The sequence below is a fragment of the Oreochromis aureus genome, unplaced genomic scaffold, assembly GCF_013358895.1.
Source record: "Oreochromis aureus strain Israel breed Guangdong unplaced genomic scaffold, ZZ_aureus HiC_scaffold_49, whole genome shotgun sequence".
NCBI lineage: Eukaryota > Metazoa > Chordata > Actinopteri > Cichliformes > Cichlidae > Oreochromis > Oreochromis aureus.
This window is the reverse complement of record NW_024108947.1, coordinates 148774-156593: the sequence shown is the minus strand read 5'-3', so window position 1 is coordinate 156593 and position 7820 is coordinate 148774. Positions and strand designations below refer to the sequence as shown.

The 7820-nt window shown below is 35.7% G+C and overlaps 1 long non-coding RNA gene across 2 annotated transcripts; it reads right to left on the bottom strand.

Moving 5' to 3' along the window:
- Positions 1–183: 183 nt before the first annotated feature.
- On the bottom strand, positions 184–2757 carry LOC120437088. Of its 2 annotated transcripts, none has more exons than XR_005610820.1 (3): positions 2083–2757; positions 1393–1424; positions 184–210 (listed from the first exon to the last, which is right to left on the bottom strand). It is a non-coding gene; the product is annotated as an uncharacterized LOC120437088 (long non-coding RNA). The 2 variants fall into 2 exon arrangements; XR_005610819.1 differs by lacking the exon at positions 184–210 and adding an exon at positions 1566–1614 and having other exon boundaries at positions 890–1424.
- Positions 2758–7820: the final 5063 nt, after the last annotated feature.

Sequence of the window (7820 nt, the reverse complement as noted above, 5' to 3'; positions counted from 1 at the left end):
TTTACATTAGACCAGGTTGTTCTGGTTCAAAAATGAAATCATCACTTTAAAACTGCTTTTTGTATTTATCCAGGTCATCCTTGTTAGATGATTTGAAACATGTGAAAAAAGCATAAACAAAATAAATCTGCAAGGAAGAAAGACCTTTCTCAGCACTGTACTGCAGACAAAACCTTTACTTACCAGACTTGAGACGATCAGATCAGTATCCTAGAGAAAGGAAACACATCAGATCACTGTTTAATGACTTACACTGTTGAACCTCTTCACACACAATCCAATTTACTGTGACATGAAATAACTAGTAAAATCCTCAATTTCTTCAAGCCTTTATGAACTCACTGTAGTCTGAAGAGGACAAACTTTAGTTACAGACTCTCACATGGCGATAACATGTGTAATAAAGGCATGCTTACTACAGAAGTGCAAAGAAGAGGCACCAATATTTGTTGGTACAGATTATGGCTTTTTAGCTCCATCATTTTCTATCACAAGTTAGTGCTTAATAAAGTGCGGAAAAACCACAACTGTTAACCTCATTTCAGATTAAAAATGTTGAATACCATTTAAAAAAAAATAAAATAAAACATAGAATCAATGGAAAACCTCGTCAGGTTTTAGTTCTGATCTGAATATGTAAATCCTAAAATACATGTAAATTTTGACATGTCATAGTAACAACAGTGGCACACCATTTTTGCAATTAAAATTTCTTAAAAATTATAATAAACAGTCCTTCCATTGTACCTGTTGACAGGAATCTTTTTGTATTTTGCAATATTTCCCTTTTATAAATAATTTTCAAACACACTATATCAAGCAAATTATTAAGAAACTAATTTAAACTTAGTGTATATAAATTACACACAGGCTTTAACATACACAACATTGCCTACTCACAACTCTGGTTCTCTTAGTTTTTTATTATTGCTTAAAAGTTCAACCTACCACTTCTATTCACTCAGGCAAAAATACTTCTATAGTGGTCTGACTTTAATGTAATACATAAGCAGAATATGAGTGAAGATATAAATCAACAACTGTGGTGCTCTTAAGTGTTTAAGCTACCACTTACACTAACTCACCTAAAATGCGTTCATAGTTGTGTCTGCTACGTGAATCCACAAACAAATGGAGAACATGAACAACTGTATAAAAACAGTTGTTTGTGTTCAAACATAAAAATCAGACATAAATGGCCTATTAAACTTCAGGGACAGTCAGAGGTCATGTGTGGGGACTTTGCTGCTACAAGGTATAAATTCTGACCATTTGTTTTTGCCCATCAGTAAATGGTAATGTCACAAAAACCAAACTACGTTAGGTAAATTGCTAAACATGTTACACAGTGACAATGTCATATTACTGCAGTTACAATTGCTGCTTACTTACCAGCAAAGGCAAAACCGAAGTTCTGTTTCACTCTGTGTAACAAAAGAACAAAAATACAGAATCAGACAACTGAAATCAGCATCAGAGTCAATACTGCATCACAATCTGTAGTGAAAAAAAACATCTGTTAAATTCTTTGTTTACAACAGCTTTACTATAAACACCCCAACAACCTTATTAAAGATTTCCGTCTTTATTAAGGTGATGTGTCGTTTTATCAATCTGCAATAAGCCACAGAAATTCCTCATTAACGTAAAGCTCTTATACGTTGGTGCTATTACATAACACAGCAGATACCACAAGCAATGATTTGCAAGGAAGAAAGACTTTTCCCAGCACTGTACCTCAGACAAAATGAACTCACTTTAGTCTAAAGAGGGCAAAATTTAATTGCAGAGTCTCAAATGGCCTTAACATGTGTGATAAAAACAATAATTACTGCAGAAATGCTTTGATAAGCCTTTAAAATTAAAATTAGACATAAATGGCCTATTAAACTACAGGGACATTTTTAGGGACACTCAGAGGTCTAGTGGGGGGGCTTTACTGCTTATAAATCCTAAAATGTGTTTTTGCCCATGAGCAAATGGCAAGATATCACAAAAAGCCAAACTATTGTATGTAAATTGCTAAACATGTTACACAATCCCAATGTCATATTGCTTCAGTTACAATCACTGTTTACTCACCAGCAAAGGCAAAACCAAGCTTCTATTTCACTCTGTGTAACAAAAGACAAAGAGCAAAAATACAGGATCAGAAAACTCAAATTAGCATCAATACTGCATCACTCTCTGTTGTCAAAAAGATTCACTAAACTTCTTTGTTTACTACAGCTGGAATACAAACAACAACTCTCCTCTGTTTTCTTTGGTCTACATCTCATTTAAGATTGCAATAACACTCATACATGAAAAACTGCACGATATATTTTTAAGTCTTTAATATTTGAGGTGGTCTGCATTCAAATTCTACTTCCTCAAATATTATCAACTGCACATAGTATCATTAAATATGCTGTAGTTTTAAAATAAATATCTATGTACCATACTAATAATAATATACTGCCATATTTTATTTATGTGAAGGTGGGCTGTTGTTTATTTCATTAATTTTCCACAAAGTGAGAATTTAAACTGTGCTGCAGATTTAGGTTGGCACAAACAAGCCTTTGTTAAACAGTTCTTAAAAACTAAAGTCTCCTGTTTAGGAGTTCTTATTATTCTTGAGCTATGTACACAGGTACTTTTGAAAATGGAGATTTTTCTATGCGTTTGCACCTTTCGTCCACACTTAAACGGCGTTTTCGGTGACTGAAAACGGAGATTTCTAGAAACGCCTGCCAGGATATTTTCGAAAACTCCATTTTTGCATTTACGTGTGGACGAGAAAAACGGAGAAAACGCAGCGTCAAAGATGTGCGCCTTTTTTGACGTCACACTGTGCGCCACGTTATTGTTTGTTAATTGTACTCTCTGCAGTGTTTAAATGCTTACATATACACACACAGTTACTGTCCCTCCACACACATGACTCGGTTCTGCTTTTATGCCCCATCTTCGTTTGCTATTTCCCACCGAGGCTTCTAGACTTCTGATTGGCCAACATTTCTACAGGGTTAGGAATATATCGCCACCTGTTGCTTTGTCATGTTCCTAGCAGCGTTTTCCTTCATTTCTGCATTTACGTGTGGACGGGATTGTTTTTTAAAACGAAAACGGAAAATCTCAGTTTTCAAAAATACCCGTGTATGTGGGGACAAAGCCTATGTTTAATCCTCAGTTTCTCCCCCCCTCCTTTCTCTTAATTAACCCACAAGACCTGCACCCAAGTGACTCTTTTTCTCCCGTGTTCGGTCAGAGGCGGTAAAATGGCTCCTTTGATCTTGCCGACAGCTGACACTGAATCTAAGATGGGGGTTCTTTAGAAACTTTACAGCATAAAGAATGAGGCTGTTTTAACTAACTGATTTGTGAAGAGAGCTAACTGCACCTTATTTAACAGACTGAAAAACACGAACACACCAAATGTAATTAATAAAACAACACAATAACCGTGGTTTACAGTCAAATGAATTATCTTCATTTCACACTGGTCTCATAAGAGCGCTAGTCGTTAGCGTTAGCTCATCAAACACTGCTTTTACATACAAAAATGACAATTTTTCAATAAAAAGCAACCATTGTGTTACTTTAATATGAGTTATACCTCGGCTGGCTTTATAAATCACTAACAAGAACTCGTTAAATCGCGCAAACAGAGTATAGACATTTCGGAGAGAGGAGAGGAGAAACAGAGCAGCAGCACTCACCGAGAGCGGACTCAACGAAGTGTGCGGAGAGGCGGATGTCAGCCAGTCAGGTAAAAGAAGAGGCGTTCACGGGTAGTAGGAAATTCCAGTATTACACACAATGGGCATTGTAAACATCAAAAATGTAGGTAATTTTAAATATTTTATACAATATTTATTTGCTACAGAAAAAGCTAGCAGAACTTTAATTCTATAAGTTGAATAAATATTATTAGAAGGCTCTTCTCCTGAACACCAACACCAAATAGCTGGTGATAGAGTTCACCAGACCTAAAAAACAAACAAACAACCAGTCCAGGACAGTCTGCAAAGATGTTTTAAAGACAATATATTAATATATATATAAACCTTATCCAGTAAGGATTCCCCTCAAACAAATGGCTATAATTTCCCAACCGTAGGGGCTAGAACGGTCATTCTTACACCGTTTTGTTCAGAAGAGATGGGGGAATCTTCAAGTGTTGACAATTTATCGTTAAAATATGAATTATTGAAGATAATTGACTTCTAATGTACCATAACTTAGTAGAGGCGAAGCGAAAACTGCCTTGACTTGCCCTCAAACAACGCCTTCTAACTCTAAATCTATTTGGAGTATCGATATCATTCTTGCACCGTAAGAGACAGCAGGCTTTGGTGAACAGTCATGGAAATGTTCAGGTCTCTGTGGAAATCCATCAAAAAGATATGACGAGAGAAAAAGTGGTTCATTTCCAGAGTTTGAAAGCTGAAGAAATCTGAGCGAGGGACAAATTTCCTACCCTCAAACAAACCCAATTCATGGCCAAATGGTAATAGTTGAGAAAATAATTCTTGAATTGTGAGCGTCAGGAGTGTCTGAAGATATATTGGCACAAGCCTCATGTCTTAACTTCGCTTCGTTAAGGAGATATGACGATTTAAAAATGCCTCTCATTAGAGAAATCCAGCGGTGATTTTGAACAAGCTCTCCATGGACTTTCTATGCAGAGTTTCCACACTTTGTGTTGGTCTGAGGAGATTTGCCAAAATTCTAATATACAGAAATACTGTAATCAGCACATATACTGTAACATGACAGAAATTTCTCCACTTAGTAGTAATACTATAACATAACACAAATATTATGATTTGGCACAAAACCATGATTTGGCAAAATACTATGATTGAGCAGAAGTACTAAGATGTAGTAAAAGTACTTTGATTTAACAAAAATACAATTATGGAGGAGTAATACTTTAAAATGGGAGAAATATTGATACACACACACATACACAGAGCCTAAAGGGAACAGTATTTGTGCCATGGAGTGTTAACAAGAATCTGAGGTCCATATTAGAAAAGCTGCTAAAATCATAAAAGTTTGCAGAATTGTAATAAATAATCAATATGAATTAGTGGTCTGTGATAGTGTAGTAAATTGTAGGTAAAAAAACATGTTAACCAAGGTGGAATTGAACCCACGACCTTTGGGTTGCAGACCTGTGTCATTACCAACTACGCCACTGGGAAAGAGAACCAGTGTCTGGAAAACAGGGTGATGACCACTCAGAATCAGATTGCAGTGAGAGGCAAAAACGCCGTTTTTGGAGTTACAAAACGTGGTGTAACTCAAAAACTAGGTGGACTAGAAGCATAATTCTTGTACTGGGTGAATCAGTGGACTTTGGTGTACTTTGACTGTGATTTGCATTGCTCTTTGTACATCTGTCGCTGAGATATGACGAGAGAAGAAAGGGCAGACCTCAGATATGATTGGCTGGCTGGGAAGCCGTGCAGGCCCTGATATGTAAATTTGAATGTATCAGTCCTCACAGAGGATTAGCTGCCTGGGGTATGATTAAGCATAAATACTACATTTAGTAGAAATACTATGTTTTAGCATAAAAAGCAAAATACTATAAAATGGCAGAAATACTATAATTAAGCAGAAATACTATATTAAGTATAAAATCCTTTCCTAAAAAAGCAAAAAAAACTGTACTATGATTTGGTAGAAAAACTATAATTAATCAAAAATACTATATTTGGCAGAAAATACTATTTTTTAGCAGAAATAATATGATTTAGCACAATCTTATCAAATAGCAGAAATAATATGATTTAGCAGAAAAAATGCTGTATTAAGGATCCACAAATCCCATAAAAATAGCAGAAATAGTATGATTTAACAGAAATGCTATCTAGCACAAATATGGAAACACACAAATGCTATGACTTAGCACAATAGTAATAACTTAAATAGAAAAATCAAAAGCAAAGTGGACAGCTGAAAAAATATTGAATATGAATCTACAATGAGATCATCCCTCAAATGTCTCTTGTTAAACACAACAGAAAATCAGCAAAAACAAGTAGTAACCAGTGACACAATGAATCACATAAAATATGTACACATATGGAACACACACATGTACACAGACACACACACACAAGATCCAATTCAGTCAACCAGTCTAAATATATTGAATTTAAATCATACAATAAGATGCTCCCATAAAACTCTCTCTCTCTCTCTCCCTCTCTCTCACACACACACACACACACACACACACACACACACACACACACACACAGGAGAGAAAATCAAGTTTCTAGGTCAGTCAAGCAGCCTGGGAGCTGCTAAATTTGAATCCACCAATCAGAGAGCCTGTGTACTTTTTCCCGCCAAAACAGGTGCACGTTTTACACACACAGAGCACAGAGACAGGATTTGTGCTGTCTATTTTTCATAGTCAGGATTCCCCTCAAACAAATGGCCATAATTTCCTAACCGTAGGGGCTAGAACGGTCATTCTTACACCGTTTTGTTCAGAAGAGATGGGGAATCTTAAACTGTTGACAATTTATCACTAAAATGAGAATTATTGAAGATATTTGACTTGTAATGCACCATAACTGAGTAGAGCAAAGCAAATCTGCCTTGACTTGCCCTCAAACAACGCTTTCTAACTCTAAATCTATTTGGAGTATCGATATCATTCTTTCACCGTAAGAGATAGCAGGCTTTGGTGAACAGTCATGGAAATTTTCAGGTCTCTGTGGAAATCTATTCAAAAGATATGACGAGAGAAAAAGTGCCTCATTTCCAGAGTTTGAAATCTGAAGAAATCTGAGCGAAGGACAAATTTCCTACCCTCAAACAAACCCAATTCATGGCCAAATGGTAATAGATGAGAAAAAAATTCTTGAATTGTGAGCGTCAGGAGTGTCTGAAGATGTATTGGCACAAGCCTCATGTCTTAACTTCGCTTCGTTAAGGAGATATGACGATTCGAAAATGCCTCTCATTACAGAAATCCAGCGGTGATTTTAAACGAACTCTCCATTGACTTTCTATGGAGAGTTTTGAGACTTTGTGTTGGTCTGAGGAGATTTGCCAAAATTCTATAAATCCCACAACAATGATAGTGACATTTTCTGAAAGCCAGCAAAAATACCTACGTTTTGATGTATAATTTGTGTGGGTTGAGTGAAAATTGAGTGAGTAGCAAGAAGTTGTTCGGACATGAAGAGAAAATTGCCAAGGGTACAGTGGCTCACTTAGAACCAAGTGCATAGCAACCATAACAACGCATGTATTTTGTGAAAATCACAATTTTGCAACTCAAAACTTAAAGAGGGATAAGTTGAAAATGGTAACAGATATGAAAAAGCTGAATCATTAATGAATAGCCCAATAATTTGTGAACATTTTAAAGTTTGAATGGTTGTTCTAGGCGAAAGTATGAGGAAGTAGTTAAGTTTCAAAACAAGCAAGTTTTAGCAGAATTTTCTAAATTTCCCATTCATTTCAATGGGACAAATTAAAGGAAAAAGCTTAATATTTTAAAAAGTATAACAGCAAAAATACCAAAAGTCATTGCCGGAAAGAGCAAAATAGCAGAATAGTTTAAAATTTGAACGGTGAAAATAGCACAAAAATTGTTGAAGTAGTTCATGCCAAAACGTACGGAAGCAACTTGAAGAATAATAATAATAATAAGAATAAAGAAGAAACAGGAACTCAATAGTGTGGATGCTTAAAGCATCCACACAATAATAAAGAATAAAGAGAAACAGGAACTCAATAGTGTGGATGCTTAAAGCATCCACACAATAATAAAGAATAAAGAGAAACAGGAACTCAATAGTGTG